Source organism: Macrotis lagotis, chromosome 4, assembly GCF_037893015.1.
Source record: "Macrotis lagotis isolate mMagLag1 chromosome 4, bilby.v1.9.chrom.fasta, whole genome shotgun sequence".
Lineage (NCBI taxonomy): Eukaryota > Metazoa > Chordata > Mammalia > Peramelemorphia > Peramelidae > Macrotis > Macrotis lagotis.
In genome coordinates, this window is record NC_133661.1 from 33,558,152 (window position 1) to 33,571,981 (window position 13,830).

Below are 13,830 nucleotides of genomic sequence, written 5' to 3' on the forward strand. Positions count from 1 at the left end.
GGAACACTCACATGAGGCAGGTTTGGGATTTTATACTTTTGTGGATGAGGAGAAACCAAAGTCAAACCTTGCAGGACAATGAGGATTCTGAGAGTCAGAGATGAGAGTAGGCATTCCGGGCCTGGCATTTGGGTTGGCAAGTGTCCCAAGGCAGGAGAGGGAAGATGGATTTCCAGGAGTAGTTAGAATGGTTTGTCTGGGATGCAGAGAACTGGGAAGAAAGGCTGACTGGACCCAGCAGATGGAAGGCCTACTGTCTTTGAGGCGGCAGGCTCTGGAATGACCTGGGGTCTTAGGCAGATTGATGTGGAATTGAGAGGAGTCTTAGATTTTATTAAATTATATATTCAATGCTGTTTACTAGTTTATAACTTCAGATAACTTACTTGCCTTTTGTAACCCTATAAAATAGGGCAGTTTGACTTGCAAGGTCTTCAAAGTCCTGTCCAGTTTGGAGATTCTTTCATCCTCAGTCTCTTTTTTTTTACCGAAGAAAAGACTGCTGCCCAATATGGCATTCCTCTTACAGTCCTCTCAGTGTCTTTTCTGCACTGTTGTTTTTACTTTATAGAATAAGCTATCATTTTACTATTTGGTGCTGAATATGTTATTGAAATTGAATTTCAAAATTCATTCTTTAAAACAGAAGCCTCTTCTCCTTGCTTCCTTCCTTCTTTCCTTCCCTCTTGTCTTTCATCCATCCTTCCATCCCTCCAAAACTGAACCTGTTTGTAATCCAGGAAGCTGGAAGGAGAGCTTTGAGATTGACTCATCCAGGACATGCTGCCTCAGGTGGGGAGGGGGTGGGAGGGGGTCTACTTTTCACCAGATGTTAAAGGCAAGCCTTCCCAGTCTTCTAGCTTTTGTGATGTTTGTTCTACTCATGTGGACATAATCCAGGAGAAGAAGAAGGAGGTTGCTGCATTTACATGTGGGGAAAAACATCTCTATCAAGTCAAAATAAAAGTTGGATTTGCTTTGGGTGAAATCTGTACATTCAGTGAAACTCGACTCCAAGGAGGATTTGCTCCAATTGCTAGTCCTTTGTCAAGTGGGTGATATTTATGACCTGGTAATGGATATCGATGCATGGATTTCCAATCAAACTGCTTTTCCATGTCGTCTCTATATTGTCTCAAGGCTGCTTCTACTTGCTGCCTTGGTTTCCTAATTCAGAAGGGATGTCGTCCATGAGAGCAGAGGAGAAGGATCAGAATTCTCCAGGCCCCTGAACCTGTCCCCACCCCACCCTGCCCCACAACTTCATGTCTGCCCACCCTTGACTGCACACCAAAGCTGTGGTGGAGCCCTCCTCTCATTCATCTCCCATGACCATGTCCACCTCATTTCAGCTCCCTGCACAGTGCTGGTGGGGCTCAGATCTGTCACTGAAGTAGCTGATGTCATAGTCATCTTAATGAATACTGTTCTCTAGTTACATGAATTTGAAAGGTGTTACAGGTTTCTGGGCCTCAGTTACCACAGCCTGAAACAAGGGAGCCCAGGTCCTCAGCCACAGAACCTCAGGTCATTGCTAGGGCAGTAGTGATAGTAACTCCAGGTGAACATTGGGGTGTCCAAAGGCCTTAGCTCTGCACCACCCCCAATAGGGATCCTGCCAGATGGATGGATGAGCATTAGCTTCCTTTGACAGAGGACAGTGGGGCTCAAGGAGGCTAGTCCTGGCCTCTCAACTCCAGGGCTGTGTCAGAAAGGATTCAGACCCAGACCAGGGGGCTCAGACCCAATTTCCTTGCTGTTCTAGGAGAGTGCTACCTTTGACTCATAGGAACCTGGATAACTAGTGAAGCCCCTGAGCAGGCCATTCCGGCCTGGCTTTTCTGTTATAAAGGAAGGGTGAGGAAGGAAGTGCAACTATATAATGGTGATAAGACATGATGGCTACTGCCCATTGTGAGCCAGAGAGACCAGGGCAGCAGCCCAGGTCTTCAGAGTAGAACCCCTGAAAGTTTGACCCAAGCAACTAGAGAGGGGTCATTCGACTGGTTTGTATTCTGAGTTTCAGACATCAAGATTTCATTCATTTTTCCCCCAACTATTTTTATAAACCTTCAGAGAGTAAAGACGTAAAATTGTAGCCTCCAGTGGGAAAGTATCCCAATAATTTTTTATTCCCCTGAGAAGGCAAGGTGCCAAATTGCAATTCTAGTATAATAGAACTAGAGGTGGCCTGTCCACAACTCTGCCTTGAGAATCACAGCCTTGGAGCTGGCATAGAACCCAACATGAGCTACAGCCCAACATGAGGGCTCTAAAAGGATGGACAAGTATCCTGTGATGAAGTGGTAATGCTCATTGCTTTGAGGGAGGAAGAATGAAAATATAGATGGCCAATCATATCAAAAGTTGCTTTTTAAAAAAATGGTGTAAACTTAAAGTTTTTATGACTCTTGTTCGGTCAGTTCAGTCATATCTGACTTTTTGTGTCTCCATTTGGGGTTTTCTTAGCAAAGATCCTAGAGTGGGTCACCATTTCCTTCTACAGTTCATTTAACAAATGAGGAAACTGAGATAACCAGGGGTCATCAGCTAGTAAGAAACTGAGGTTAGATTTGTACCTATACAGATGATTCTTCCTAACTTGAAGCCAGACTTTGTAGCCACTGCATCACCTCACTGTAAACCCCCCTGAGTACCATGGCAGACTGGGTAGAGGCAGATGCCTAGTGGGCATGAGTGAATTATAGTGTGTTATTAGTGAAGATAGATAGATAGATAGATAGATAGATAGATAGATATCAAAAACATAGAAAAAGCTGTCATCAAAGATAACTGTGCCTAGGAAGCAAAAGTCAAGGGATAATAGTCTGTCCACCAGTTTGTATCATTTGTCTCCATGTAATGCCAATGGGTCTGAAGGAAGGCCCTCAGCGAATTGAATCAGGGATTTCTAGGCAAGCATAGATGGAAGATACATTACAACCTGCACAATTGAGAAGTTCCCAGGTTCATCAAAGTCTAATGATTTCTGAATTTACCCCACACCTTAGTTCTCCTCCAGTTATCTCATACTTTAGATGGAGTGATTCTGGGTAGAATTCCGAAAGGTTGTGGGGCTAATACAGAAAAGGTTGGCCCCATCCTACCCATGCTTGAAACAAGAGCCTATGTTTTTAATTGGAGATCAGCCCAGCTGACTGCAAAGATGCTCATGCCCAGGGAATGACCACTGACCAAGGTCATGAACTCTGGAGACCATCTACCAATGTAGTATAAAGAGATTGAAATGTCTGCTTTTCCGGATTAGTCAGAAACTCATCAAATCACAAATCCTTGAAGTATTGAAGCATGTTTTTAGCTAGAAACGCTTTTACATTTGGTGACATCAGTCATTGTAGCTCGGGGAGGGGGAAACTTGGGGAAAATATTCTTGAATTGAATGTTGTAGCTGTGTCTTCCTGCCTGTCATTTTTATAACACTGAGAAAAAGTCCCCATGTTCAGTGATCTCTGAAAAAATTAATGCTGAAGCATGTCTAAGAAAACCAGCTCTAGGAAGATGATGAGGGAAACCTGGGACGCAGAGATTGGAAGGCCCAAATGCTGCTTGCTCCTTTACTCTTGAAGAGCCAGCCTCTGAAGCCTATTGAGTCCTGAAGCCTTAGAAACAAATTGTGAGGGGCTTCTGAAAGGAATCGCATTCTTAAGTGGGGATTTTAGGAAAGTGTTTTTCTCATGGTTTGAAGTGTGAGTGGCTGCACATTTTGGGCCCTAGTTTCCTCCTGTATAAAATGAGATTTGGAGTAGATGATTGAGAAGCCTTCTAATTTTAATAATGGTGATGACATTCCCAGCCAGCCATTATGTAGCTTCAAGGTTTGTAACCCTCTTTACATGGGTTATCTCCTTTAATGATGTTCTGTAATTCCTCATGACCTTGGCTAGTGCCTCTCTGCTTCTCCATTTTCTCCTCCATAAAATGAGAATATTGGATAACCTGATGTCGGGGGCCAGCCATGGGAGCCTTTGGTGAAGAAAATTTAGAGTAGCTTGTTTGTGAAATGGCATTTGAACGCAAATGTTTCTTCCTTTTGTCTTCCAGAAAACTTTGTTTTCCTGATAAAGCAACACAAAGAATCAGACAAAAAAGGAGGGAAATTTAATTTACCTTGGAGACATCCAAAGCACTTTGAAGTTTGAAAGAAGTCTTCCATTGTCTGCTGCTAAAACCACTTTGGGCTCTGGGATGAAGCAAGGGCTTCACGTGTGAATGGTAAATGCACTTCTTTCCTGTTGCTTTCTTTACCCTTTAGGAACTGGGAAGGTGATTGGAGATTTAAATGTAGATACAGAGAGTATTGATCAGGCTGTTAGTTTTATAAGTATTAAGTAAAATGACATTTTCATTTGGGGTCTGATGGGCTAATTTAGTGGAAGAGTTGTTTTCCCCTTTCTGCTGCTGGACACCCCTGCCTGAAGTTGATCTGGAATCATGATGTCATGCTCTAAGGGGGGACAGAGACTTTAATGCCCTTCTGTCTGTGAATGACCCTTCAAGCTGTGGAAAATAAGAGAAGCTCTTGGGAGCCCTCAGGCCATGTCAGCCACCCTTTCTGGAGTTTCTTCAGCTCTCCCCTCCTTCAGCTGCTTTCTTCCTTCTCTCCTCTCCCCTCTCCCCATAAGTGAAAGGACCCAACAGTCAAGGGGGTTGGGGAGAGAATTGAACTAGATGAGTCTTTGGACTTCCCTCATCTCCTGGCTTGGGTCCTCCTGCTCTGGCCTTTCGTCCCTTCTATCTTCTCCTCCTCCCATCACTCCCACTCCTCTTTCTACCTTAGCCCATGACGCTCTTTGCCCTGAGCAGAGTTGGCCAGTTTCCAGGGCAGAAGGAGAAGTCAGAGAATTCAGTTCAATTCAGCAGACATTTAACACCTGCTCTGGGCAAGGCAGTGTACTGGACAATGGGATAATAGCCTCAAACTGCCAAAACCCTGCCCTGAGAGGACTTAGGTTCTATTGGGCTATTCCAGCCCCTGTGGTGGATAGAGCACTGAGCCCGAAGGCAGAAAAGTCCAAGGTCACCTGGTCTCAGACTTCTAGTGGCCTTGGGCAAGTCTCTTAACCTCACCTGCCTTAATTTCCTCATCTGTAAAATGGGCATAGTGGAAGCAATTCCCTTCCATGGTTGTTGGAAGGATCCAGTGAGGTTGTCTCCACAGGTTTATCATGGTGCCCGTCATCATCCAGTGAGTGTTAAGAGGAACTGGCAGTGGCAGCAACTTGTGGTTTGACAGGGCTGCCTGGGACTCTGGGAGACCAGTGACCACTGCCAGTGTCTGTCAGTGGCTAGCCTGAAGCCCAGGGCTGTCCAGGCCTGAGGCTGCCTTCAGAGGGAACCCAGCAGCAGTGGCACCTGAGCCGGCCCTAGCTAGGAGACAGAGATGAACGGAGTGCATTCTAGTCTGCAGTGATGCAGAAAACTCCAGATACAAGCCAGGGTCTGGGGGGAGGAGGAGAAGAGGAAGCCAGAAAAGTGAGAGGGCCTGGAATGCCAGACTCAAGGGAATGGTGCAGTGTGCGAGAGAGAAAAGAAGTCCATTCTTGTTCATTGAAAAGAGGGAGACCAGGGACCTCCAGAGCTGCACTGCTGTCCTAAACTGCTCCAGGTAAACACTGTGCCTCAGTGTTTGATTTCTGCCCTTTGGTGTCTATGGGGGCAGTGGGCCCCGGGTTTATGATTCTGATCATTTTGCCTCCTAGCAATGAGAAAGGAATTGCTTCATGTTTAAGGAAAAAGTCTTGAGTGTTTTCCTTCCTGCAGAGGATGTTGGGTAGAGAAATGAGACGCCCAGGCCTTGGCTTTAGGGGGTTCTTCTCAGAGGGAAAGAGCAGAACTAATCTGGAAGTTGTCCCTGCATCTCCTGATGAGGGCTGATGCTAAGGCAGGGTCTGTAGGGTCTGGAAGTCACTGCAGAGGGAGGATCGATGAGACTTGTCCAGCAGTGGATGTTGAGGAGGAGGAGAAGAATCAGGCATGCCATGAGATGATGAACCTGGGAGACCAGGAGGTCACTGAAGAGCAAAGGTGGAGGTCAGAGCAGGTATAGAATCAAAGAGGAAGATGACAAATTCCAATGTGCCAAATCTGTATCCTCTGGGAGGTCCAGGAGGAAGATTTCTCAGGCAGAAGACTGGGTGTACACTGGAAGTCAGCTCCTAGGGATGATAGTTGAACCCACTGGAGTTTCTGAGAGAAGAAAAGAGGGCTAGATAGGACCCTGAGGCCCACACATTACTAAATTTGGATAATCCAACAAAAAAAAAATGTGGGAGAACCAGTTGAGAAAAATGTTCTGCAAGTTAAGAGGACACGACAGTATTCTAAGGAAAATGAGGAAAAGGAAAGAGAGTTATCATTCAAGAGGATCAGTAACTTTGAGGGCAGAGTCTGACCAGTGGAAGGCCAAAATCCAAATTGCAAATCTTTGAAAAGTAAGCAGAGGGCAGCTAGGTGGCACAGTGGTTAAAGGACTGTCCCTGGAGTCAGGAGGACCTGAGTTCAAATGTGAACTCAGACACTTAATAAGTACCTAGCTGTGTGACCTTGGGCAAGCCACTTAACCCCATTGCCTTAAATAAATAAAAAATTTTATAAAAGAAAAGAATGCAGGAAATGAGTGAGGGGAAGCAGCGAACAGGCTATATATACCTTCTTGGTTTTTGATAGTGGAAGAGGTAAAAGAAAGAGGTAAACAATTGATGGAATGGCAGGGTCCAGAAAGGATTTTGTTGTTAAAGGGTTGTTTGCATTTTTAATTTTTCTCTCTTGGCTCTTTTCATGTTCTTGGGCAACAGGAAGGGGGGGCATAGAAAGAGAGAGACAGAAATTGATTAAATGGGGGTGAGGGGGAGGATGGAATATGAGATGTTCCACAGGGAAATCTGTTGGATCCAGGGTGGCATCATGTACAGGGGCACATATAAAAAGTCTGGCCTTGGCAAAGAAGGATCACCAATTCACACAGCCAGTAGGAAAGAGGAAGATAATGAATAAAGATGTAGGAGTATTTTCTTGAAGGTAGTAAGAAAAGAGGAAAAAGATCATTGGGTGAATGGAGCCTGAGAGACAGAGAAATAAGATTTGGAACAGCTGCAGAGAAGAGGGAGATAGAGAATTAATCCAAGATTAATAAAAGCTGACTTGCTACAGTAAGGGCTTATTCGAGACTAGCTAGCATGAACTTAGCATCTGCCCAGTGAAGCCAGCATCTCTGGTGGTATTTACTTGCTCAGAAGTATGAGTGATGTAAGAGAATGGGCATGATGCCCAAGATATCCTCAACAACAACAGGACAAGAGGACAGGTGCTTCAAGGTATGCGGAGCAGTGTAGAAGTGGACTGCAAAGAGAAGAATTGAGCCCAGCGGAGTGATGTGGCAGAGAGAATGAAAGTGAAGTTTAGGAGGGAGGCAGAGGAAGAAAATTATGGAGTTTCAATTCAGAGAGAAATAGCTGAATTCAGTTTAATATGCATTAAGTTGCTGGATATTATATGAGACACAAGAAAGAAAACAAAACTATTTCTGCCTTTGAGGAGTTTGCATTCTGTGGAACAGAAATATAAGTATATGATATGCAAAGTAATTTCAAGTGGATATTAATTAGTGGGGTATTGTGAAAAGAGGGAAGAGAGGGAAGGGATCAGAACCAGATGATGAACCTAAAAGGCAAAGGCATTTAGTGATGGTGGTAGCCTGAGGAGAGCAGGAAGCTGGTGCCACTGGACATGGTCACAAGGGTGGATGAGCAGCTTGCAGCATCTCCCAAACATTCAGGATTCTGTGAATATTAGAAGATAGAAAAGAGTGTAAGAGGAAAAAAGGGAGGCTGCATGTTCATGTACAAGGAAAATGGAATAGAGGAGTGGGGGGCAAAATCTAGAGAACCCATGGGGAAGGGATTCTCCATCTGGGAGATGAGCCGGAGGCACAAGTTAGTGTCAATTTTGGAGGATCTCCAGCTTCCAGGATTTTCTCTTTCTAACCTTCAGGACACTGAGGGCTTATGACAGGGAGTTAATGTCAGGGGGGAATTCCCAAGAATTGGACTGAATTCATCCCAGGTCCCAGTTCAGTCATGATTAACTTGAATTCAGAAAATATAAAATTCCTTTTAAGTGAGGATTGTAAAATGATACCAGTTCACATAATGCACATTGAAATTCAGTTAGTGTGATGTGTGTATGAACTAGTTGGAGGTTCTAATGCCTTGTGCTGTCATCTGGCTCCACTTGCAGCATGCTGCTGTATCACATAAGGACCAACTGTTATATGTTCATGTTTTTTAAAAGGGCTTTTAAAAGTGGACCAAAGTAAAAATAACCTCAGATGGAATCATTAACAGGATCAAAAAAAAGAAGTCTTGTTACATTCGATCTGAAATGCACTGTAATTGAACAGCATGAACATGAACGGGGTAATTCTAAACTCAGAAAAGATGCTGGAGCATCTCGGTCACCTGAATGGAGTAGACTGGAGAAGGAGGATGGAAAGCTGCAGGTAGGGTGGGGGCCAGGACTACAGCTGTCCTGACAAATCCACCAATTCTTGTCTTTGAACATTAAATTCAGTTGCACAAGTAAACTCACCAGAGTAGTGGCCAGTGCAGGCAAGGTCACAGAAGCTGGTGAATCCTGAAGCCTCCGGAAAACAAGGAAAGTAAAGAAAACCCTGATTAACAGAGCTAATGTAGGTGAAGCTGGCCTATTCTGGAAAAAAAAAAGATATGTTCCCAATCTTTACATTTATTATTTATTTATCTTCCCAATTACATGCAAAGATGGTTTTCAATAATCATTTTTGTAAAGTTTTGAGTTTGACATTTTTCTACCTCCCCCTGCCCTCCTCCTGACAGAAAGTAATCTAATATAGGTTATATATGTATAATTATGTTACATATATATGCACATATATACATATTAATCGTGTTGTAAAAGAAGAATCAAATCAAAAAGGGGGAAAATCATGGTGGGGGGAAGCCCTAATACATAAAGCAAATTTTTAAATTTCTAAATACTAAGCTTTGATCTGCATTCAGACTCCACAGTTCCTTCTCTGGATGTGAATGATATTTTCCATCACAAATCCTTTAGAACTGTCTTTGATCATTGTACTTTGTGATGAGAAAGTCCATCATAGGTGACCCTCTCACAGTGTTGCTGCTAATATTGTACAAGCCACCTGGATTTAAATAAGCATTTGAAGATGTCAAAAGTTATGCCCAAGAAGCATAGTGTACAAATGAGAAAAGTCACACTTGAACAACCTGAAGATATCTTTTGAGCCATAGAAGATGGGAAACCAGAAATTATGGGTGCTGATCCTAATGTTGATCAGAGCATGTAAACTCACTGAGATGTGACTATGACAAGCAATGTCTCTGTACCCACCAGCATGGGTATGAAGAGTTAAAGAACAAAGTTCAGTTTATGTTTCTAAATATTTTAAAAGACAAAAATGATGCTTTTCTCCCATCATCAGTGTAGTGTTATCTTTAGGTACAATATTCAGTAACTTTTTTAATTTTTAAATTTTTGCTTTTTTATAGCAAGTTACGTTGTAAAACTAAACAAATGAGAAATTCATTTTCTTATTCTTTGCTGTTATATTACATTAATAAGCAGATAAAACACTTAAAAATTTTTTTCGTTGCTTATTTCCACTGGGTTGGAACAATTACCATATTTTGCATATAATTATTACTTTGAGTAATATAAATTTGAATAATGTGACTATTTTATGGGATTTGTTATTCAGACTAATGGGGATATGACTGTAGTTGCATCTCAAGATGTAAAGATATGAAGTGTGTGTAGCATGAATCTTCACACCCAGCCTTGGTCCAGCCCCAAGTCTATGGCTTCAGAACAGGGTTAGGTCTTTAAGCCTTAGAGGCCTTTGAGATTGTCGAGACCTTTATCTGAAATCCAAATTTAGGATTTAGGATCTAAGGATCTAAGACAGACAAGGAAGGGCAGAACCTAGCGCGAACCAGGTCTGGGAGCGGGCAGGATCAGAAAGCCTAGCAGGGCCCAGTGCGAACCTGGCTTGGGGGTGGGCAGTGTGCAGGAGCTGAATCTTAGCAGAGAGGCCTTGGGGGAGAGCTGCTCTCTCCAGCTACTTTGAACTAGGCTTCTGAGCAGGAGAACTCTTACCTGGACTAGGACAAGGGGGTCGTCGAATGTGCCTGAAGATCTGTCACTAAAGACCCTTTTTCTAGGGCCAAGAGTCAAGTTGTAGTGAGAGCAAAGGCTTCAGTCAGGGCCGGAGCATGCCCCCCAGCGCCTGGGAAGGCCCCTCTCAGCACCACTCCTCTCTGAAGGGTTTTTGGAAGAGACTGTTGCAGCATCAGTTTTGTTAGAAACATGGTTACTTGGGGGGAAAAAACAAGTAGCCTTGCTTTTAACTGTGGACCAGCTGTAATTCTCTTATCAGATATAATCATTTGTTAACTTAAAGACCTTATGCTTTGATCCTAAGTAAATTAAATGTCAGCTTCACCTGGACCCTGACAAGGGAGACCAGTGTATGCTTGGCATTCCAATGACTTGACTCTTTTAGGTTCTATTGATTTGAATCAAGGCAGAGTTTAATTGAAATGAAAAAATTATTGGCATTGACAGTAGAAATATAAATAGAATCATAATGATCTGAACACCTAATTAATAATATAATAGTGACATTTTTATTCTTTAATTATAGATTCATTTAATAATTAAGGCATGAATGAAAGCCTTTTGTGCCACTATCAGCTGTGCCAAAGGGAGGAAGTAGATCAGTGAGTCCCTTTTAAGAATTCAATTATATCTTGTCTGTACTGTCCTCAATATACAAAGCAAGAACAAGAGAAAGTCTCATTTGTAACAAGGCCAGTACTGGCAGAAACCATAGCCCAGAATGCTCAGATATGCAGTTAAGACTACACATAGAAAACATCCAGATTGTTCTGTCTTATCCAACAGTGGTCTAAGTGTTATCTGCAAACTTGACTGGTTCGGTTATCATCTCAAATAGCCTATATTTTCTTACAGAATCTATAATTTTATGCAGTAGCATTTTACTTTTTCATACCAAGAATGCAGGAGTATTTCAATATTAGGAAAACAATAAATATAATCACATAATCACAAAAAATGACCAAAATGCATGATTGTTTTAATAGATACTAAAAAGGCATTGAAAAAACAATACCCATTTATGTTAAAAAGCCTAAAAACAAAATATGTCAAAATCATATTTCTAAATTGAACAACTGATGTTGCTTTCCATAGAAAACCACCAAAAGCACTCTCAACACAAGTATGGGTAAAGCATTCAATAGCATTTTTAGCAAGATATGTCCACTTTTTCCTTCTATTTAAAAAAATCAAGGTGGAAATATAGACACATGGATGGATGGATGGATTTGGATATCCCTTGCATAGAGATGATAATTGAAAACATGGGAATTCATGAGTTCATCAAGGAAAATGGATAGTATATAGAGAGAAGAGGATCTTTAGTGATGCCCACTATGAGTGAGTTGGTAAAGGCAGTGAGCCAACAAAGGAGACTGAGAAGTCAAAGTCAGGCGGAGAAAATTTAGAGAAGGTGGTGTTAGGGAAGCCAAGGGACCAGGGAGAATCCAGGAGGATGAGGACACAGTGGTAAGTGGGGACACAAACTGTGGACGTAACAAGTAGAATGAGGCCTGAAGAAGCCCTTTGGATGTAGCAATTAAAAGATAACTGATAGCTTTGGAAAAAAGACATTTGGGGAATAAATATATTTATAGGAAGTGAGAAGGGAGATACTAGATGAGGAGAGAGAAAGACGGGGAACCTCAAGGAGATGAGGAATGAGATTTAAAAAAAAACCCTCAAGGCCAGGGGTTAGCCTTGGCTAAGAGAAGTCCTGAATCATGTCAGAGCCTGGAGCAAGGAGGTGAGGACTGGGAATGAGGAAGAGGGTGATTGAGCATCGATGGGGGAAGCACTACATGTGAATGACCTCTGCTAAGGGAATAGAGAGGAGAGGCAGTGGGGCCAGCTTGAGGTTGTCACAGGACAAAGTCCTCTTAGATGATCACTCCCGAAGTCCTCTTTTCCACTGCCACACAGGTAGTTCACTCCCCCCTCTAATACCCTACTGGCCTCTGGTTGGGTGTGGCTCAGCTGGCAGTGCCACGCTTCCTGGAAAGGGGGCCACTCTTGGGAATCTCAGCTCCTCCCTCCCTTCTCCCCCCACCCCCCTACTCCAGAAATCATTAGATTGCTGTCAAGACAGGAAACACAAGGCAGAAGGGAAGTCATGGAGAACAGAAGGGGGAAGATTCGGGAAGTCCCAGGGAGTCCCAGACGTCCCACCCAGTTCCTTTTCTAGCCTCCTGAATGGGCAGCTCTTCACAGTTCCATGCCCAGACCCCTCTGACCTCCTGGGCAGTGCTGTCCATGCTGCTGCTTCTCTGCCTTCTCCTCCTCCATCACTTCCTTTTCCGGTTTTCCCCTCTCCATAATCCATCTCTGACATTCATCATTCCAGTGCCCTCTATCTCAATAAATGCTTCCGTCCTCCTTCATCTCAAGTCCTTCTGCTTTTCCTCACTCACAATCTTATCCTACAGGGGCAAGAAATAGAATGGTGGTGATGAGATGCAGGTGAGGCACAAGAATGAGGGTGTTCAGTGAGCATTTGCAAGCATGGGTACTGTACCATGGGAACAAATATGAACAGGCACACAAACAGCACTTAAGTTTCAGTACTGACCTGTGTGAGTTTTGTATTTATGGAAAAAGATGTGCAGATGACAACCAGGCTCTCCAGGCCTGGGGTCTGATTTGGAATGTCATATCTTCACTCTTTGGCTGTCCGGCCTGGGGACCATTTAGAGAGGGATAGAACTAGACCAGTGTCTTTTCAGTTAAAGTTTGTTGTTGTTTTTGGCAAAACAATGGAGTTAAGTGACTTACCCAAGGTCACACAGCTGGGTAATAATATTAAGTGTGTGAGGCCAGATTTGAACTCAGGTGTTCTATCCTTTGTGCCACCTAGCTTCCCCCTCAGTTAAAGTTTTGATTGTGCTTTTTGAAAAAAAGAAATGATCACTGAAGGCATTTTAAAAATAGTGTTGTTGGTTTTCTTTTTCCTCAAAGACTTTTGTTGGGGGAACAAAATTTCTTTGGGCTATGACATTTGCTGTGAGATGTGATCTTTCTTTTCCTTTATAATTAAATGATACTTATAATGGAAATTTCCCCTGGTAGAAGAGAGGCCTATGAAGTAGAGAGAGCCACAAAGCTCAGCAGATAATCACCTGCTGAAGAAGAAATGGCCCAGAACTGGAAATCCAGAGATTTGGGTGATAATTTTGGCTCTGCTATTTGCATCCCATGAGACCAAGGCAAGATACCCATCTATTCTGGTCCTGAGTCTGCAAAATCATAGAAATAATAACTCATTGTTTTTATTGTTCATCATTATTATAATTAACATAGCCAATACTTCTACATAGTTCTTTACAATGATCACTTTATTGATCCTCATAATGACTTGGCAGGGGAGACGCTAAAATGAGGGAACTGAGGCAAACAAGTGTTAAGTGACTGGCCCAGAGTCATACATCTAGACAGTGTCTGAGGCCACACTTGAATTCGGGGCCCTGACTCCAGACCTAGTGTTCTCTGCACCCTGATGCCACCTGGCTGCTAGAACTAACCAAGAGAACCGATTTAGAAAATTTCAAAAGCTCCTTCCTGACAGCTGTGAATCCTGGCACCCCCAAAGTCAGTAAGGACTGGGAGAAAACTGTGCCTTTAAGCTTGCAGAGCCCCCAG

At 43.1% G+C, this 13,830-nt stretch overlaps 1 protein-coding gene across 8 annotated transcripts in view; it reads left to right on the forward strand.

Moving 5' to 3' along the window:
* Positions 1-13,830, forward strand: part of PEAK1 (pseudopodium enriched atypical kinase 1) — a 256,307-nt gene that overhangs the window by 122,979 nt on the left and 119,498 nt on the right. For all 8 annotated transcript variants that reach the window (XM_074232467.1, XM_074232470.1, XM_074232474.1 and 5 more), the window contains one exon: positions 4,063-4,233. The gene's annotated coding sequence lies outside the window, so the exon portion shown is untranslated. The remainder of the gene's footprint in view (positions 1-4,062; positions 4,234-13,830) is intronic.